The 20,531-nt window shown below is 40.6% G+C and overlaps 1 long non-coding RNA gene across 1 annotated transcript in view; it reads right to left on the reverse strand.

The window, feature by feature from the left end:
* LOC140895728 (uncharacterized) overlaps positions 1-13,536 on the reverse strand; it is a 35,861-nt gene extending 22,325 nt beyond the window's left edge. The window contains exons 1-2 of the long non-coding RNA XR_012154330.1: positions 12,810-13,536; positions 9,333-9,469 (exon numbers count right to left, since the gene is read on the reverse strand). This is a non-coding gene — a long non-coding RNA (uncharacterized lncRNA). The remainder of the gene's footprint in view (positions 1-9,332; positions 9,470-12,809) is intronic.
* Positions 13,537-20,531: the final 6,995 nt, after the last annotated feature.

Genomic DNA, 20,531 nt, shown 5'->3' on the forward strand with positions numbered 1-20,531 from the left:
ACAAAATTAATATCTTTAGCAAAGATAGCTGTTTAGTATTAAGCCCAAACCAAAAGATTGGGATAGGGGATATAAAAGGTTTCAGGGGAAAGGAATATTATAAGGGCAGAAAATGAATGCATGTGGTAGCCACTTTCCAAGAGTTTGGTAAGCCTAGTTTCACAATAACTTTCAAAACATGAAGGGTAAACAGAAAAAAACAAGAAAAGAGTCAGTGGTCAGCCTAAAGAGAGAGGAGGGTTGTGAGAAATCCATCCAGGGACAAGGCTGATACATGTGACAAGAGTACAAAATCTAATGGAAAACAAGAAAGTGGGCAGCATGAAGATTTATATGGGGGGAGGCTACAACTATTGTCCTTAGTTTATCTCTCCCATAACAAGAAGGTTATTTCCCTGCAAAATACTCATGCACAGTGAATGAATACTTGTGCTATGATAAATCAAGTGGTGGGCCAGGATCAGATCTACTCCTTCTTCACTGAATTTTAAAAGAATTGGATCAATATCTAACTACAAACTTCTCAGTTCCAAACAATTGCTGAGTAAAATGGTGCTACGCAACACAAAGTACCATAGGGTCTTCACTAAAAGATTCATCAAAGCCAGGGTTTCTTACCATTCTGTATAGACACCCATAAAAAACTCTCACACACAAAAAGATGTCTTTGTCAAGTAGTTATCCTGATGTAGCTCCTGGCACTTTGGTACAGCTATATTGCATCACTACTTCTTAATCAGCGATATACTGTGCCAGTCTAGCCAATTCAATGAACTACAAGCTCCTATGTTAAGTATTTTGGTGCATAAGGTATCCCTTCCCATCCTGAATGTTATGTGTGTAGTATTGCTCTCCACCCAAGATTTTTTATGAGACTAATATAATGTGGAAAGTACAGCAACCAGCACAAGTTAGAGCTCTTATTACTTCCTAAGGGATACTTAGGCTCCATATTTTTTAATGTTCTGAATGTTAAATGTTCTTTAATGGGTATGAAGTAATTTTGTTCTAAATAGAATTAAGGTTCATTTTTACTTCCTTTAATCTTAAAACACATCTTGAACTTTCAGTGGGAAATTGTGCTGTATGTAACAGTAAATCTGTTAACAGCCTGCTGCTGGTATGAGTTTGCCAGGTCTTAGAGTGGCTGATAAGACTATGTGGTGTGCCTGTGTTTTTCCAGCAGTGAGATTGCAAATGAGAGTCAACACCAGAGACGGAGGCTGCATTTTCTGTCTTTGCTATTCTTCCCTTTTGTGTGTGTTTGTCTTGTTTGTTTTCTAGAAAAACAACAGCAAAAACGATAGCTCCAGCCCATCTCAACTAACTTCTTCTCTTGTCCCCAAAGGACAGTTGTTACCATCTTCGCTACCAACAGAGTGTCAGACAAGGGGTTTTTCCTTTTAAAGACTCTCTACAGAGCAAGGAATGCTGTTTAAATGAAAGCCTTACTTAATACTTTATATGTTAAGTGCCTTAACTATCTTTACTTTTTTTTGTATCTTTAATAAAAGGTTAAAAAGATGTTTAATTGTGTTTGCCACAGTACTAAGCACACTGAAGTCTTTATACAAATCCCAAATAATGTTTCCAGCAGTTAAAGTTGGACAGTGAAAAGGTGTGAGGAGGCATGTCCTTATCTGGTTAAGGAGGGAGCTAATGAGCTCTTCAGCCAGTGCTATCCAGACATACATGCAGCGCTTGCTCTGCCAGGAGGGAGGAAATTAAAAAGGGAAGAGGTGGTAACTAGGGGAAGACTGCTGTGCTTCAGGGACAGCTGGTTACAGCAATTAGATCAGTGAAGAGAGAGAGAGCCATGGACCCTGCTGCCCCAAGACAGCCTGGACTAGGCACAAAAAGGGGGTGCGGGAGTCTGAGGATGGATGCTAGCCCCAATCCGAACTCTAGGGCCCAGCTTAGTCTATATGCTTTTTAAAGAGGTAACCAAGTGACTACCCAAAAGCTTGAGCACCCCTCCCCCCTTTCTTTACTTTGATCCTGCCCTCCCCTTGTTTTTGTTGGTGGGTTGGTTCAACTTGGTTAGAGACACTCTTCTATACCCCGAGCAGGGGAAGGATACTGTGAGTGCCAGAGAAGGGAAGTAACCCAAACCACAGTGAAGTGGGAACTCAAGGGATCCCCATTCACCACACAGGGTCACTTAATGCCTTTGACTCTTTGTGCCCTTTGATTCTAAATCAATACCACAGGATGCATGTTCTCATATTATCATTTAGCATTTGGTTGAACACCTAAACAGAAAGTTCTTCTATGGAAGCTGAACATCAAAAACAAACTTCTCATTACTTCTGTGTTAAAGCAATTAAATAAAACAAGATGAATGTCCTAACCAATGACTCCATATATGACTACAACTGAAGAGTGTTAATTTCTTCAGAACACAACTCACTTAGATAATTACTCTACAAAACTTAGTGTTCAAAAATACACGGAAGCTGTAAACATGTATATTTTCTTTGCCATACAGATCTCAATTGTAGGTTTTATAATTTTTCTTTATTTCTTTTCTAATATTCAGTTCTTTCTGTTTCAATATTAATTGCTATATTGCACATTCATATCCGTGTTGTAGCTTTCCCCGGCCTGGCAAATTCCCTTCTCCTCTTGTCATTTTTCAGCTTTACATTATATGAAGAAAATATATCACTTGTGTACCACCAAGGGCATGATTCATATGTCTCTAGGTTTACCGCATATAATGTGAAATATTAAAACATTCTAAAATGCAGATAAATGTACATTTAATCCAGTGCATCTTGCATAAGGAGGAGAAGCAATGGAAAATAAAGAAATGACTGGCTCTCAAAATATGCACTTAAAATATTCATTTGGCCTTAAGTAAAGCCCTTTAAGAGATTTTTGGCGTTTGCTTGTTCTTCCCTGAATTATTTTATTAAATAGCTTTTGAAGACATTAATTACTGATTTAACTGTTGAGGAACATGGTATTGTTTATGGCAGGGGACTAGTTTTCTCAAAGCTCATAAACCATAGAACCATAGACCATAGAATATCAGGGTTGGAAGGGACCTCAGGAGGTTATCTAGTCCAACCCCCGCTCAAAGCAGGACCAATCTCCAATTTTTGTCCCAGACCCCTAAATGGCCCCCTCAAGGATTGAACTCGCAATGCGTTTAGCAGGCCAATGCTCAAACCACTGAGCTATCCCTCCCCCTTTTCTTTCTAACACATCTCAGAAGCCCATCAAAAACTTAGGCAACAAAAGCATTGTTAAAAGAAAAGGAGTACTTGTGGTACCTTAGAGACTAACATTTATCTGAGCATAAGCTTTCGTGAGCTACAGCTCACTTCATCGGATGCATACAGTGGAAAATACATTGGGAAGATTTTATATACACAGAGAACATGAAACAATGGGTGTTGCCATACAGACTGTAACAAGAGTGATCAGGAAAGGTGAGCTATTACCAGCAGGAGAGCGGGGGCGGGTGGGAATTTTTTGTAGTGATAATCAAGGTGGGCCATTTCCAGCAGTTGACAATAACATGTGAGGAACAGGAGGGGGGGAAATATACAAGGGGAAATAGTTTTACTTTGTATAATGACACATCCACTCCCAGTCTTTATTCAAGCCTAAGTTAATTGTATCCAGTTTGCAAATTAATTCCAATTCAGCAGTCTCTCCTTGGAGTCTGTTTTTGAAGTTTTTTTGTTGAAAAATGGCAACTTTTAGGTCTGTAATTGAGTGACCAAAGAGATTTAAGTGTTCTCCGACTGGTTTTTGAATGTTATAATTCTTGATGTCTGATTTGTGTCCATTTATTCTTTTATGTAGAGACTGTCCAGTTTGGCCAATGTACATGGCAGAGGGGCATTGCTGGCACATGATGGCATATGTCACATTGGTAGATGCGTAGGTGAACGAGCCTCTGATAGTGTGGCTGATGTGATTAGGCCCTATGATGGTGTCCCCTGGATAGATAAGTGGACACGGTTGGCAACGGACTTTGTTGCAAGGATAGGTTCCTGGGTTAGTGTTTTTGTTGTGTGGTTGCTGGTGAGCATTTGCTTCAGGTTGGAGGGCTGTCTGTAAGCAAGGACTGGCCTGTCTCCCAAGATCTGTGAGAGTGATGGGTCGTCCTTCAGGATAGTTTGTAGATCCTTGATGATGCATTGGAGAGGTTTTAGTTGGGGGCTGAAGGTGATGGCTAGTGGCGTTCTGTTATTTTCTTTGTTGGGCCTGTCCTGTAGTAGGTGACTTCTGGGTACTCTTCTGGCTCTGTCAATCTGTTTCTTCACTTCAGCAGGTGGGTATTGTAGTTGTAAGAACGCTTGATAGAGATCTTGTAGGTGTTTGTCTCTGTTTGAGGGGTTGGAGCAAATGTGGTTGTATCGTAGAGCTTGGCTGTAGACGATGGATTGTGTGGTGTTGATGAAAGCTGGAGGGATGTAGGTAAGTATAGCGGTCAGTAGGTTTCCGGTATAGGGTGGTGTTTATGTGACTATCGCTTATTAGCACCATAGTGTCCAGGAAGTGGATCTCTTGTGTGGACTGGTCCAGGCTGAGGTTGATGGTGGGATGGAAATTGTTGAAATCATGGTGGAATTCCTGAAAGGTTTCTTTTCCATGGATCCAGATGATGAAGATGTCATCAATGTAGCACAAGTAGAGTAGGGGCATTAAGGGACGAGAGCTGAGGAAGCGTTGTTCTGAGTCAGCCATAAAAATGTTGGCATACTGTGGGGCCATGCGGGTACCCATAGCAGTGCCGCTGATTTGAAGGTATACATTGTCCCCAAATGTGAAATAGTTATGGGTGAGGATAAAGTCACAAGGTTCAGCCATCAGGTTTGCCGTGGCATTATCGGGGATACTGTTCCTGATGGCTTGTAGTCCATCTTTGTGTGGAATGTTGGTGTAGAGGGCTTCTACATCCATAGTGGCCAGGATGGTGTTTTCAGGAAGATCACCGATGAATTGTAGTAGCATCGTTGTAGCCTATCTAAATGTCTGATTTCTGTATATGTTTAAGGAATTTGTAAATAATAGGGCCTCATCCATCACCCTTTGCATTCCATGGGAGCTGAATTGGAACTACAAAGTTTTCATGGTTTTGTTGACTATAGGTTGTGTATTGAGGGAATATTTAAAAATATACTTTTGTATACATTTTGTATACAAGAATAACTGTTTTTTTGGCTTAGACATTTTGGATAAATATTTGTGATTATCACTAGCAAAGACTTGGCTTTAAAAACTGATGGTGTCCATATGTACAGTAGGTATGGTCAGGCACAATGATTTCTAATGTTTCTCTGCCAATGTCTGTGTCGTAAAGGAACTAACTTCAGGGTTAGTGGCTGGGTCTTTCCACTAAACATTGCTCTGAAATGTGTGGAAAGCAAATTGGGGATTACAGGGAGACAAATGTTCAAAAGTGGATGCCCAACTTGAGACGTCCGAGGCCTCATTTCAAGAGGTGATAAAGATCCACAGCTCCAACTAACATTAATGGGAACTGTGGATCCTCTGCACCTCTCATAATCAGGCCATAAGGGTCTCAAATGAGGCACCTAAAACACTTAAGTGTCCATTCTTTGAAATTTTTTGACCTGAGTTGTTTGGGCCATAACATTTAAGTTCTTAGTCATAATATACAGAAGTCATTTTTAGCATGGGGGGTGGGGGGGAAGGGGGACCTTTCTGTACAACATACTTACACGCAACTAGACCACTTGAAATAATTGATATTTAATACTGTTTACTTTTATTCTCTTAAAAAGTGTTGAACTTTTTGTTTTCAATATAATTATCACTTCTAGCAATAAATTAACCAGAATAACAGCCAAAAGTCTGAGTCTTCTCTTACTGAAAGTCCATTGACTTTGATGGGAGCATGATCAAGATAAGTTATCAGCAGTACAGTCTGTGGGTAGCTGTGCATGTGCAACTGCATGTCTATTTTGAATATATTTTGTAGTAACTTTTGGATACCTTGCATGCATACATACTACAAAACTCATCTAATTTTATATTTAAATAGAACACATTAATGCATGCCTGATTAATGAAAATAAGGCCCTAACTATAAATATTAAAACAATGCTATATTTCTAATTGTCCAAGAAATGCATGTTCAGAGCATTCATCAAATCTTTGTACACACATACAAATATAGTTCTTTCCTTTTTCCTTTAACTGAATATGATCTTAATTACTTTTCACTAGAGCTGATTTGGGGGAAAAGCTCTCCATGAAAAGTTGACAAAAACAAAAATGAGTTTTTCTGAAAATTTGCTTTGCCCATTGGCCATCTGTAATAAGGCATGAAATCTCTCCCAGTGCTTGTCTTATTCCCCAGTTAATCCAGTTAGACTGGACAGTGGAGACAGTTGTGTTAGCAACTCTGATGTTACAGGCTTTTGACATGAGATTACAACATGCTACTGTCAGCAAGAATCATTTAACCAATGGAATACAAAAGAGGAGGCACAATGAGAGAAAATCATTTGTGACTTCTATGTCAATAACCCTTCACACTTTGAAGCATGACTACATTCGCCCCTGAATCAAATTAGATCATACTCCTTTGCCCAACTTTTTTTTTTATTTATTGTAAACAAATAGTAGAAATTCAGATGTTATAACATTAAGTGATTGCCCTTTGCTCAACACCTGCCCTGACAATCTGGTTAACAATTATCCAATATTCCATTCTTGAGTTTTTGGCAAAATAACTAGAGTGTCTAGATGCCTCAGATTTGTTTCACCTGTGTCAACCTGAGTACCAAACAGAGACTGCACTGATGGCATTGATAAATGATCTAATTATTAATTTATAAGGCTTGATTCATACTAAATCAGCCTGGGGACCTGATTCACAGTTACACTTAGGTCCTTTTACACCTCTGTGGCCTTAAGTCCCCTATTATACTGCCAGAGTAATGTAAAGGCACCTGTCACATGTGAGCCTGGCTCCTTTAAAGAGTGAGTGGTTCAGCTTACCTAGGACTAATTAGCCAGTGCCCATCAGGTGTAATGAGGGACAGCTGGCCCCTATAAAGATCAGTGGGGATGCTCAATAAAGACAAAATGAGAGAAAACTGCTAGAGGATGGAAAGGCTCTGGCAGGAGTCCAGGGTAGGCTGGGGAGAAGGAACTATAGGGGAAAGTGAAGACTCCTGTAATGGTTCTCCAGAACCACGGTCAGAACAAGGATGAAAGAGTGATTGAGAATCCTGGAAAACCCTATAGCAAGTGCACGGAGGGTGAAAGACTTTGTTTATTGTGAGGACATGGTATGAAGCCTAGGTGGGATAGAGAACATTCTGTATCTAATAACTTTTATGGAGAAAATTTAAAAAAGCAAAGTCAGAAGGAGAGGAGCCTGAATCGTACCTTGATTGGGCAGTGACCCCATGACATTGCCTAAGCTTAAATGAGAATCATCAGCCCCAGCATGTTTATGCTGATATTCTTAGATCTATCACTTGCTTTTGTCACCATTAATCACAACATGGTGTTGACTCATCTGCAGACTGTGGCAGGAATGAAAGGGCTTCTCTTGGATTTCTGGTCCTTCCTTGTTGAGCATTTCAGAAAGTGATGTTGGGCAATTCTCCTTAGACCCCTTGAGGGGAGAGGTACAACTCAACATAAGGGTGGCATTTCTTGGACCTCATCATCGGTACAAGACTCATTTGCTTGCCTCCTTAATCTCATCCCTTGTATTAATGTAACTATGAACGCCACTCTATCTCTATAGATTTCTCCCCTGATTTCTTTTGTTTGGCTGATTCTTCATTCATCCTCCCTGCTACGTTCAACACCCAGAGTCCAGTTTTGCAGAGTGCAGGCTGGATTAAGGCTTCAATGGACCTGTGAAACCATTATTATATTGACTCAAGATATTCTTCTTCCTTTTAAACATGTTCAGGCCTTTGGTGAATCACATATGCAAACAATTATGAAGAAGAGGGACTACTTCTGGACTTCTTGTATCTCTGCTCTACTTTCAATCTCTTAAACCTCATCCTGTTCTACTGGTTGTCTTGGTGATGGGGAAAAAACTCTCTCAAGGAAGAAACAAATGATAAGAAACCATGTATTGTGACACTTCTCTCTTATTCCCTCCAAAGAATATGCATAAGATGTAGTTGAAAATAGATTTATATTACATTCCTCTTAATTATAAACTAAAATAGAGATTCTCATGAGGAAAATATCCTACAGAAACCAGAAAACCAAAGATTCCCATACAGAGATTCCTTCTTCTTTCCACCCGCCCAGATTTTAATATAAAACATCTACATTTTAATGGGAAACACAGTTGCCTATGGAAGGAGCACTGAAAATGTTTTGATGGGTATCAATGTTTAGGAAACTATTTTATTGTACTCAAAATGGTATTGTGTTATTACTAACAATTTTAGGACAAATTATACCCTGACCCCATTCAATATCACTGAGTGAAGTTGGGACAAAATCTTGTCATTTTCATTAAATCTGGATCTCATTTTACTTGAAACCATCTCTGATGCTGAATGGTATTTACATATAATGGCACAATAATAGTATTTTTGAATACCCTTAATAAAATTTTCACTTCTTTTGTAAATAGCCTTGGAAAATGTAAAACTAAAATCTATTTCCTTGCTAGAAATGTCTTCCATTCATCCTGCATGCACTTTTGCTTTGCTATTGAGATTGATGAGCTGCTAACCTTTATTTGTCTTACCTTAAAAAAAAAAGCCTACTGAAGTTTTATTTTATAAAACATAAACAGGTAAAGATGTACATGACTTTGCAAAACAAGAAATAAGGTAGATCAAAACTTTGAACTTACATTTCTTAACTTGAGAGTGGTTGAGCTAGTATTATCAAAAATATATATATATATATATGTAGTATACTTATTGAACCAATTTAAGATTGTTTGTCTTAGGCAACACATGTCACAAGTCAACTTGTACTGTTCATTTTGAAAAGCTAAATATAAAACCATACTCTTTTGTTGAAACTGATGGTAGTTTTGCCCGAGTATGGAGTGCAGGAGTTGGCTCTTTACCTCAGGAAACAAACACACTAGTAAAAAATAACAAAACAAACCCTAAATATTTAAAGCAATTAAAAAAACTCTTCAAAATATCATTGTATTAAAATACTTCCGTGCCAGCTATGAGGAAATACTTTTCTTTTTTCTGCAATCCTATATGGACTTCATAATTTCCCCCCCATCTAGCCACTGTTGGACAGACATAAACAGAATAGGAGATATATATATATATATATATATATATACACATATAATGGGCTGTCAACTAGACTGTTAACAAGATGTTGGTACTGACTGTGCCAGAAGTACTTCATGCACATGCAGGTGATGGGCTTTCAGCAACAACGACACCACAACACCCAGCACCGCCTGTGTGATCCAGCAGGAACGCTAGAGCTCATCAGCATTTTTGCCTCTCAAAAGAAAAGTCAGCTGTGGATGAAATGAGAAATTTCAGTCATTCATTATGCATCCTTCCACCTTTCTATTATTGTAAGAGGGCTGTTTTTCTTTCTAGACTTTTCATATAAATCCTTAAGGTGGGTGTAACTCCCGATGCTAAAAAGTCATCATGCACAAAAACACAGCCGTGAAAGTGATGCACGTTTGGAATCCAAATAGGCATTCCATCCTCCCTCCATTTTCCTTCCCTCTTTGTATATTCATTTTGGTATGTTTCCCCTTTGGCTGGGATTTAGGCAGACTGCTTGTTACCATTGTTAGGGACTTTGTACAAAATGATTCTGTGCAACAGTCTCATGGTTTACTTACAAACTGCCCACATTCAAATGTACACATTTTGAAAATGTAAAATTATGCTGATGCTTGTTTGTTTTTCTTCTTTAGGAACATAATTCAACTGGAATTTTCAGGAACTTGATATCTGTACCCTGCAGTAGAGACCACTGTGAGAATTTGCTTCATTTTAGCATCCAAATTCTGGAGGCAATATTTTGTGTTTGCAAATCAATGGAAAAATTATTCACACTAATTAATCTGACTATCGTTTTCAGCCTCAGCCCTGTTTCCAGGTACTAGTGCATATCAGTGATCATGTTTGTCTGATGTTACTATTGAAAATATTAGTGGTCAACATTTATCTACCTATAATCAAAGATTAAAGTTAACAGATTAATCTGAATATGTGGATGTTCACATTGAATGACCTCATTTATAGCTGTTTTTCATATAATACACTTTGTATGAATACATATTTTTGTGTGGCTTACAGTTAAAAACCCATGTTTGACTTGTATCCTTTGTTTTTTTTGTCATGGTCTATCATGACACAACCTCAATCTTTCTGAATAATCATAGAATTGGGGGGCTGAAAGTGACCTTGAGAGAGGTCATCTAGCAAGCCCGTGTGTTAGGCAGCACCAACTACAATGTCTCTTAACTTTGCTTAAAAAAACCTTTGCTCTGATTTCAGTGACATGTCTTGCTCTGCTATCTAAATGGCCACTCTCAAGGTTTGTCTGTTGAATAATGAAAAATGAAACGCTGCTATTACTCTGGTGCTCTGCTATGGAAAATCAGGAGTAGGAATGACAGATGAGTTTCCTGTGTTTCCAAAGCGAGTGCATGTGCCCTTACTGGCATCACCATGGCAGAATGACATGGGATAAATGGAACATGAAAGAGATGGGTTTCTTGTCCTTCCACAGGGAATACATGGTCCTTAACCTGCAATCCCCATGACTTTCATTGAAATACTTGATCTTAAAGGTTCTGTGTCCCTACAGCACACTTTAACAAGGAATATATATCCCCTAACTTGAATCTCCCAGTGCCAGAATAAGAGGGAATGCATGTCCCCTAACCAGAAGACTTCTATCCCTCATCACAGACTTCCTCAAAACATTTATTCAATAGAGGTTTTTATACTGTGCTCATTACTGTAGTTCCTGAACACCTTCCAGTAGGGTATTAAATATAACTACACACCTATCATGTGGTGTTTGTTCTCTCATCGTCCTTCTAGGCAGAGAAGTGTATGCAGTGTCTTGTTTTGGTAGGGTTCGTGTGTGTGTGTTTATATTTATATATATATATATATACACACACACACACGTGTTTTAGAAGGCAAGGACAAATAAATGTACCCTGCACTTTGAGCAGAAGGTAGTGAGGTTTGTGAAGGTCCTGAATTCTTGAGGGAGTTCATTCCATGGTTTCAGATTGGCCCTGAGAAAGTTCTGGCTCTTCCAATGGTGCTCTTTACCCTTATTGTAGAGAGTTTAATTGTGCCCGAGGAGCAGCGTTGTTGACCACAGACTTCATCCTAGAGCTTTAGGCAGTTTTTTAGATACCCTGGATCCAGCCTATGGATCACCTTGAAGATAAGGTCTCGGATCTTGATTTTGCTTAGAAATTCTATGGGACGCCATCATAAAGAGCGGAGGCCAAGTTTGATGTGTTTGTGGTAGCCTTTGGTGCTGAGAAGATATGGTGTAGTGTTCTGTACTAGTTGGAGTTTCCTAAGTGCTAAAGGCACCATGCCCAGGTATATTGCATTGTGGTAGTCCGGCAAACAAGTGTCAAAGGTGTGAATAACTGAAACCAGGTCATTATCTCTAGAATAGCCCACTGGAGATGAGCATTATCCATGAGTAATGTTTCTCTGTGAGAGCTCAGAGACAGCAAGGAATCCATCGGTACTCTTAAAGATCAAATTGACCAACTGTGGATGTGTACTTTCCACTAGATGTACTCTCTAAACAATACCCCCAGAGCAGGCATCCTCAATTAATGCATGTCCTACATCATGCAGCCCACTAGTAGACTGCCTCCTGAACGTTCTGTCCCTCAACCGGCTTCCTCTTCCCCTTTCTCACTTCCTTCTGCCCCCAGAAGATTTTTCCCAACGCACAGCTGGAGTAAGACAATGTGAGACCCTACACCTATTCAAGCGGGGGATCCTATAGACCTGATCTCAATATGGCCTTGACTTTGCTTGGTATAGTGGTACCACACACAAGCCCTATTCTGGGATGACAAGGGCTCCGTTGCCACCCCTTCAGTGAGTCAGTGGTTCTCTCTTTTCCCTGATGTGCAACTAGTCTGCTGTTTCCTGTCTCTGACCAGGCTGGGTTCCATCTGGGAGGAGAGAGTCCCCTGCCAACATGAGCAGCATGTCCTCTGTAAGCGGTGTAAGCGGTTCTCCTCCTGCCAGCCCAGTGAAATTCCTATGGGAGAAGACTTCCTGCCACCCTACCATAGGGCTCTACACCTGGGTGGGAGGTTGCTTCTCACAGGGCTCTCCACCACATGCACACAGCACCCTCACCTTCAGTGGTAGTAGGTGCACCATTCCAAGCAGGATTATGAGGGTAGCTGCTATCCCTCTTACATGCAGCCTTGTGGCAATGTCCTCTGCCAGAGCTCTCTGCTTGTTGGAGACTGGCAAGACTGCCAGCCTCAGGCTCAAAGACCCACATGAATGGCAGTGGCAAGAGGTCACAGGAGGGGGAAGGCATTTCATATACTACCTAAGGTAGAAGCCTGCTGAGCTCCTGCCTCTTCTCCCCAGCTGTATTTGTACAGGTGCTCTTTGATGATCCCTGCTCACATCACTTATGCCACCCCATGACTTCACCAGCTGGGGACCCCAATCAGGCGGGGGTTGTGCCTAGTTACTCTTACCCCGTCCCTGGGAATGCATACCCCAGAATCTGCATCCCCCCACCCCCCCATAGCAGATTTCTCCAGGAATGCAGCCCGCTGCCAGACTCGCTATGGTTGTTTAAGGCAGCTTAGCTGCTTCTATTACCTCTGGCACGTTCTTTCCTCGTGTAATGCGTGTTGTAGTCAAGCTCAAGCCCTGGGCTGGCCCTGGTGTGCGCGCTACCTCCTCAGCGGGGTCTCCCGAGGAGCGAAGTTGCTGCGGGTGGGGGGGAATCATTCCCCTTGTTCTCAGCCACCCCCGGGGCAAAGTCCCAGGCGCCTGGCTGGGCGCTGAGCGAGCGAGCGAGCGAACGCGCGGGAGGGGGGCGCGGACGCGCTCAGACTGCGGACGAGCCAGGCCACCTCCCGCTTGTAGCAAGCCGGCGTGAGCCAGAGGGAGCCCGGGAGCAGCGAAGCGCCAGCTCCGGCAGATCAATGGTGGGAGGGGAGGCGGGAGGAAGCCCAGCCTGACGTCAGGAAACTTTCTCGGTGGCTGAGCCGGGAGCTGAGGCTGAGGCGGGCGCTCGCGGAGCCGCTTCTTTCTCTGGGTGTCTCACAGGGGCCGGCCCCGGCTGCCACCCTCCATCTCTCCGCAAGGTACCCCGCGCTTCCTTCCTTCCTTCCTTCCTTCGGGCGGCTGCGGGGAGCGGCTGCCCGCGGCGCGCGTGGGACTCAGTCCCGCGGTGCCCGCTCCCTCCGGCCAAACTCCCCGGCAAGTCCGGAGGAGTTTGACGCCCCAGGCAGGACTTTCGGCGTTGGCGGCGGCTCTTTCATCCCTCGCCGGGGCCAGCCGCCGCAGGCAAGGGGAGGCGCCCCGCGGCGCTTGCCGGGCGCAGGCCGGGAACGGGGGCGCGTGGGGCTGCTCCCGGGGCTGCGGCGCCCGAGCGCGGTTTGGCGAGGGACCGGGGCAGCCCGCTGAGCGCGGCGGCTGGAGTGATGCTGGGCGAGCGTGGGGCAGCCTCGGCGTCCCGGGGAAACTTTTTTAGGTTGAGTGAGCGCGGGGCGAGCGGCCCGGGGGGCGGCCCCCCCCTCCGCCTGGGGCACCCAGCCATGAGCCCTGCAACCTCCCCACAGCCGCTCGCGGCGCAACTTCCAGTTCCTTTATTTGCTTTGCGCTGCAGCCGCCGCTGCGTTATGTCCAAGATCGGAAACGAGTGGCATCCAATTATCCCCCTCTTCCTCCTTCCAAAACGTGACACAGCGGTAACGACCTAAGCACCTTTCCCTTCTTGGGCGTCTGGCTTTTGAGGGTTTGCTAGTGTTAGCAATGATTGCGCATCTTACCATGTTTTAGGATGTATGGCCTCCCACCCGCAAGAGAGCGAGAGGGAGGTAGGGATTGGGGAGGGGGACATCGACATGTGTTGCACCAGATTTAGGAAACAGAAAAACGATTGATGGAGCCTGGCATGAACGTTTGGATTTTAGAGTGGTGAGGACAATACGTTGTGTGGAAGACTTTTCTAATAATATAGAGAAAATAACCCTTTGCTACATTCTCACTGTGGTCAGTATTGAATTGTATCACTAGAATTAATCATGCGATATTTCCCAGTGTGATGATTGCATAGAAAATAAACTAGTGCTGGAATTAATTTTCTCTCAGTAGGGCCTTCAGGAGATGCTGGGAAGTCCTCAGTCGTTGTCCCTCTGCATATACTTCTGAAATTGAGATCACCTTTGAAATTCAGTAATGATTATGGATTTTTAATCCTATATATCAATGAATACACCCAAAAAGAATCTATGAGGTTTTTTCTAATATTTATTAGACTATATTTGCTTTAAAACTTAAGGTAAACACATCTTATTTTTCTTCCCCAACTTTGAAATTATAGGGACTTTGTCAAGAATTTCAGACTCCAAATTTGACTTGGGATATGATAGGGAAACTTCCTCTCAGTTCTAAATATCTGTTTCCAAAACAAACACACACCCTATATTCTAGTGAGAAATGTAAAAAGTATAGTAAAGCCATTATCTCTGGCTTTTGTTGGTCCTATAAAGTTTTGTTTTGCTTCTCCTGGCTTAGCCATAGCAATTATGTTTTGGAGATGATCTGATATCACTGCTGATACGAATGAACGCATTATTGTTTTGCAGAGGAAGATTTTTCTGTACATAGCCAAACAAAAATAGAAAAGTTAATTTAAACCCCATAAAATAGGGCTTGTCAATCGGAAAGGAATGTGAAGACTATACTAATATTTGAGCCTAAACTTCAAGCTCAGAATCTGGGGGAGGGAGAAGGAGAGAACATTCAATTTCTAAGAGGGTTTGAAACTTAGAGATGACAGTGACCTTTAATGACACTCTTCTAAAAGAATGTAGTAAAATGCAATATAATTTCTGTGTCCTTACTTTAATCTCATTACCATGATTGTTCTTTAGTTGACTAATGACAATAACATAAGTTTTGGGACATCAGTGCAGATTTACTAAGAAATGAGAATACTGAGGAGACATTTTTCTTATTTTAATCCAAGGGTAATAACAGTTGGTCAAAGGCCAGTAAAGGTTAATTGTAGTCTTGAATATTTGTCATAAAAGGAATTCAGTTACTTTGACTGTTCCTTAATATTTAAAAAAAAACCCACAATGCTGATACTTAAACTCGTTGCTGCTTTATTTTAAATCACTCAATTGTCTTAAACTATCACTACATTTTTAATTTAAATGGAAAATAGTACTTCTAGTTGGATTCCAGTATGTAAGCTTCTAAAAAAAAAAAGTCTTCTCTATATTGAAGTAACTGAGAACATATTCAGAAGTCTAACTGACTCTGAAAGGAAGGCAGTAGTGGGCAGATGTGATGGTATACATGAATTTGACCTGAAATACTCTTTGAATGTACATATATTTATATAAAAATACATATGCTCTACTCTCTACTATTAAGAGTTTAAAATCTGAACATAGGAGGGGAACAATGAAAAGCAATGTGAGTGGTGATAAGAATACAATTTGTTAGTTTTGTGCTTTTTGGTATGTGCCTTTTCTTTTTATGGGCATATGTTCATTAGTTAATGAGCTTCATAAGTTAGTGTTTATAGGCCTCCTTGAAGAATTGTGTTTTCAGAAGGGAGTTGGAGGATCAAAAGGTGGAGATGCATAATATCTGAGCCATGGATTAAGGTTTTAGGACTATGTAACAGGATGGAAGAACTCAAGGGGGCAGCTGATTGTGTGCGTTGGACAGAGTAAGGTGGGGAAGGAAGACAGTGGAAAAAGATAGCTGGAGTCAGGTTGTGGAGCACTTTGGAAGTAAAGACAAGGGTCTTAAACTTGCTTTGGACAACAATTGGAAGCCTGCAGAGGGATCTGACGAGGGTTATAATGGCAGGCTAGGTAGATTGCCTGAAGCATTTCAGATAGTATTAATGAGGGTAAGGTGGATACTGGGAGATCAAAGAGGACGAGGCTGATGCAAAAAGAAAAGGAGGACTTGTGGCACCTTAGAGACTAACCAATTTATTTGAGCATAAGCTTTCGTGAGCTACAGCTCACTTCATCAGACAAGGGTACTGGTGATAGGCTGTTTGCCAATTTTGATATAGTTATTTTAGAATAACTAAATACACAGGTTGATACTGAATACTATACAATTAAAAGCACATAAGTTCTCATCAACCTGTGGCAACAATTCTGTACTCTTTCAAGTTCCTTTGTGTACAGTACAGTTTAAAGTCAGTTCTTCAACACAGGTCTACAAAATCCAGTCATCTGTTTTGTAAATCCTTAGAATTTCTTTAAATTTTTTTTGAAAATTCTATTTTTCTTCAAACTTCATTACATTAAAAATATAATGAAATATTAGAGGTAAACAGAGTGATATATGCATTGCAGTGTAGAATAGGGCTGTATAACGTGTATTGAAGATAAAGGTATTTTGAAGCATACAGTTCTAAATACAGAATATCAAAAGAATCATGAAAATATTTGAGATCATAATATAAATAGTACCAGTGTACTTTGATTACGGAACTAGTTTTTCTCCCAAGAGATGATCCATGAATAGCATGAGGAAATAATCAGAACTACCAGATACACTCATTAAAGAAAACTTGAAACTAGGAGCGTATCAAGTGCCCCTACCTTTATCTGGAGGGACCATTTAAGAAGAGAGAGAGGCTAGTTCATTCTCTGTAACATTTCAGTTGTTGGTTTCTCTGCTATTACTTCCAACCACGTTGCCAATTAGTGCCCGTTTTGGTGATTTTTCTGATGGATACCAGTCCACTGAGAACTGAACTGATATCACCTAATTCATTTCACAAATGCTAGTAAATGCTTAGATGGAAACAATTTCCAGTCACTACAGAACTGAATTTAAATTATATGAATGACAGACATCAGAGGCTCTGTTTGTAACAACTAATCCCCTGAGCCAAAAAAGTTCTGAATTGAGCTTTTAGAACAGAATTTATATAACAATGCATAAATTATGCAATAATAAACCTTGCCCTCCTTTCTCTCAATAGTAATCTCATTTTTGAGTGGATAATCACAATGAGGGAATCAGATTATTGCCCAGGAAAGAACAGAGACTATATTATTGCTATTATAACACAAGCAGTGCCCCCACACAAACTGCTTAACAACATTCTCCACATATCTCTCACCTTAACCATACTTCCTCTAAGGATTTTAGAAACTGATGCCCTTGGGGTCCAATCCTGCTCATTTTACTCATGTGTATGTCACTGAAGTTGTTGCCTGACCATTGCAGTCCCATCTGCCCTAGTCCAAAGTAGGCCATAATTTTAGAGGAGTTGAGCTGCGCTTGGGTTATAAGTAGTCAAAAGTTGTGTTTATCTTGGAAAAAATATTTATTTTGCTTAAATTTAAAAACTTTTGATTTTTATGGACTGTCTGCTGTTCACATACTTACTTATCTCCTATTGACAGCAGTGGAATTGTCAAGGTTCCTCCCCCACTCTGAACTCTAGGGTACAGATGTGGTGACCTGCATGAAAAACCTCCTAAGCTTATCTTTACCAGCTTAGGTCAAAACTTCCCCAAGGTACAAAATATTCCACCCTTTGTCCTTGGATTGGCCGCTACCACCACCAAACTAATACTGGTTACTGGGGAAGAGCTGTTTGGACGCGTCCTTCCCCCCAAAATACTTCCCAAAACCTTGCACCCCACTTCCTGGACAAGGTTTGGTAAAAAGCCTCACCAATTTGCCTAGGTGGCTACAGACCCCAGACCCTTGGATCTTAAGAACAATGAACAATCCTCCCAACACTTGCACCCCCCTTTCCTGGGAAATGTTGGATAAAAAGCCTCACCAATTTGCATAGGTGACCACAGACCCAAACCCTTGGATCTGAGAACAATGAAAAAGCATTCAGTTTCTTACAAGAAGACTTTTAATAAAAATAGAAGTAAATAGAAATAAAGAAATCCCCCCTGTAAAATCAGGATGGTAGATATCTTACAGGGTAATTAGATTCAAAAACATAGAGAACCCCTCTAGGCAAAACCTTTAGTTACAAAAAAGATACACAGACAGAATTAGTTATTCTATTCAGCACAATTCTTTTCTCAGCCATTTAAAGAAATCATAATCTAACACATGCCTAGCTAGATTACTTACTAAAAGTTCTAAGACTCCATGCCTGGTCTATCCACGGCAGAAAACCAGCATATAGACAGACACACAGACCCTTTGTTTTTCTCCCTCCTCCCATCTTTTGAAAGTATCTTGTCTCCTCATTGGTCATTTTGGTCAGGTGCCAGCGAGGTTACCTTTAGCTTCTTAACCCTTTACAGGTGAGAGGAGCTTTCCCCTGGCCAGGAGGGATTTCAAAGGGGTTTACCCTTCCCTTTATATTTATGACAGGAATACCACAACAGATCTAATTCTGTAGAGGAAAAATGTCACATGTAGGTGACTTAAAAAAAATAAAAAGAGCAGAGGAAAGTTTTGTGTTCCCTGAAGTTCTTTAAAGTGAAGTTCTACTCTGAAAACAGACACTAAGGTTCTATGTTTGTTTCTTTCTGTATCCAATCTTCTCAGTTTTTGTAAGTAGAAAGGATGTTTTTCTGACAGCCAGCTTTGTATATTCAGCCTGGGTTCTGAGAGTGAACGGGGTTCTTTTCATCTCATACATCATCAAGGTTCAGTTATATCTGAGCAGCCCCACTGTCTTCAAATTATTATCACAGTGACACCTGTGCAACCCAATTGCCTTCAATGAGTTTGCACAGGTGGAATTGATTGGAACTTAGTAAACAATTCTGGTAATGATGCACAAGTTAGGAGAGACTCTACATGTCATTCAGTCATAGCTCTGTTCTCTCTGCAGGCTTAACAGGAGTAGCAAACAATACAAATTTATTTTTGTCGTGAAGATCTGCAGATATGACCCTAAATACAGGCAAAGAGAATATGCGTTGAGTAAAGAGGTGGAGTTTTTATAGAGTAGCATTATAGTCTTATAGAATTCTTTAGGCACTAAAATTGAGTCACAAACTTCAAGAATACTTTTTAATAGTTCAAAGGGCTAATATTTTTATTTTCAATATTATTTCCTCTTCCAGCTTTTCACACATACTTGACTTAATGTAAGTTCTTAACATTCCAAACAGATTGATATTTCCAGCATTCTACTATTGATTTAAGTGTAATCGTTGTTCCTAGGTAACTGGAGCCACTTGGACTTTTCCCATACTATGCCTAGATGCATGAATTTTGTCTCTAGGGCTGTCAATTCAGCACTTTTCAAGAGCAATAAAATCACATGAAAATTTAAAAAATGCACTCAAATTGTTGTGCAGTGCATTATTTTTAGATAAGGTGAAATAGCTCAGAGTGGACTGTGGGATTCTTAATAACTTTTTTCAAGGTCCCAGATTAGCATTTTCAGTTTGAATGAGGGCAGGCTTAGAGGAGCAAAAGATTAATACCTGTTTTTGGTCAATTAGTAAAGATGGGTAGCCATATGTGTACCTTCTTGAATATCACCTATCATAACCTGAGATTGCCTGTTCCTTTTAAAAAATGAAGACCTCAGCATGACCTTAACTAGTCGTGATTTCTTTTCCAAACAAGTTGCACGTTTGGCCAGCATACCCATTGGACTTTTGTGCTTACTTAACACAAATAATCATCTTATATTGCTTTGAAAGTTACAATAAATACTACAGGTTTCAGAGTAACAGCGCTGTAGCTCACGAAAGCTCATGCTCAAATAAATTGGTTAGTCTCTAAGGTGCCACAAGTACTCCTTTTCTTTTTGCGAATAAATACTACATCCCTAATGAGTACTTCCTGCTTTTACATTATTTTAAATCAGTTTGCCAAACTATATATCTCCTTGTGCCACTGACTTTTTAGTAGAAATCTACACTGAAATAAATGGGAAGCTTTTTTAAAAATAGAAAAAAAAAATCTGATGCAAAATGGCTCTTGCTGTAGTGTACCCTACAATTGGCTTCTGTTACTTTTTAAAAGAGGTTATTCCTGAAATGCTATAGTAATCTTCTGTGCATTCAGGCATGTGCAGGCCAAACATATTAGGATTCATAAACAAAGAGTTTGTATGTTCTCAATGCCATCTTTTTAATGTTTGTTAGGACTAGCCCTCCATATACCATACTATTTTGCTACATTATGTCTCTTGCACTTCTTGTGTGTAGAATTGCCAGCCACAAGTGTTTGAAATCATGATTGGCTTAAAAAATTTGTGATTAAAGTCAAATAATAAATCTTGGATTTTTTAGTTGCCTTTTAGCCTTTGAGCCTTATGAGTGCCCTCAAGTCTCATTTGCAAGCTTTTCTTTGTAATCATGAGAGGCTAACACTTTTTTAAATATAAGG

This window comes from Lepidochelys kempii, chromosome 11, assembly GCF_965140265.1.
Source record: "Lepidochelys kempii isolate rLepKem1 chromosome 11, rLepKem1.hap2, whole genome shotgun sequence".
Taxonomy (NCBI): domain Eukaryota; kingdom Metazoa; phylum Chordata; order Testudines; family Cheloniidae; genus Lepidochelys; species Lepidochelys kempii.